The sequence below is a fragment of the Triticum dicoccoides genome, chromosome 2B (assembly GCF_002162155.2).
Source record: "Triticum dicoccoides isolate Atlit2015 ecotype Zavitan chromosome 2B, WEW_v2.0, whole genome shotgun sequence".
In the NCBI taxonomy this organism is placed as follows: Eukaryota; Viridiplantae; Streptophyta; class Magnoliopsida; order Poales; family Poaceae; genus Triticum; species Triticum dicoccoides.
The window spans coordinates 717,170,602-717,171,887 of NC_041383.1; positions in this window are offsets into that span (position 1 = coordinate 717,170,602).

The window sequence follows — 1,286 nt, forward strand, 5'->3', positions numbered from 1 at the left end:
AAAACAAGGGGGTTAAAATAAGTTCAAAAAAATGAAATCCCTTTGTAACAGATGAGTTTCCGTATGAAACCCTGATACTTCGAAAGAGATTGTCTGTTTTGTACACGATGTGCATCCAGTTTTTGCCGTAAGCCTTTCTACTTTATTGCACATGCTATGTGGGTGAAATTATGATACCATGACAACTTGGAACCTTTTCAGAGTTCATTTCAAATGCTTTTCAATTTCATGGTCTTATAGCTCAAAATAATCAGTAAATGCATGAAAAATAACAAGTAAAGTCAGAAAGGGTTGTAAATTGACGATGTGGCTTTGAATGGTGCATTTTGAACACAGAAAAACAAGGGGGTTCAAATAAGTTCAAAAAGAATGATATCCCTTTATAACAGACGAGTTTCCGTATGAAACCAGATACTTCGAAGGAGATTGTCTGTTTTGTACACGAAGTGCATACAGTTTTTGCCGTAAGCCTCTCTACTTTCTTGCACATGCTATCTGGGTGAAATGATGATACCATGCCAACTTGGAACCTTATCATTGTTCATTTCAAATGCTTTTCAATTTCATGGTCTTATAGCTCAAAATAATCAGTAAATGCATGAAAAATAACAACTGAATTTAGAAATGGTTGTAAATTGATGATGTAGCTTTGAATGGTGCATTTTGAACACAGAAAAACAAGGGGGTTCAAATAAGTTCAAAATAAATGAAATCCCTTTATAACAGATGAGTTTCCGTATGAAACCCTGATACTTCGAAGGAAATTGTTTGTTTTGTACACGAAGTGCATCCAGTTTTTGCCGTAAGCCTCTCTACTTTATTGCACATGCTATGTGGGTGAAATGATGATACCATGCCAACTTGGAACCTTATCAGAGTTCATTTCAAATGCTTTTCAATTTCATGGTCTTATAGCTCAAAATAATCAGTAAATGCATGAAAAATAACAAATGAAGTTAGAAAGGGTTGTAAATTGATGATGTGGCTTCGAACGGTGCATTTTGAACACAGAAAAACAAGGGGGTTCAAATAAGTTCAAAAGAAATGAAATCCCTTTGTAACAGACGAGTTTCCGTATGAAAACCTGATACTTCAAAGGAGATTGTTTGTTTTGTACACGAAGTGCATCCAGTTTTTGCCGTAAGCGTCTCTACTTTCTTCCACATGCTATGTGGGTGAAATGATGATACCATGCCAACTTGGAACCTTTTCAGAGTTCATTTCAACTGCTTTTCAATTTCATGGTCTTATAGCTCAAAATAATCAGTAAATGCATGAAAAATAAC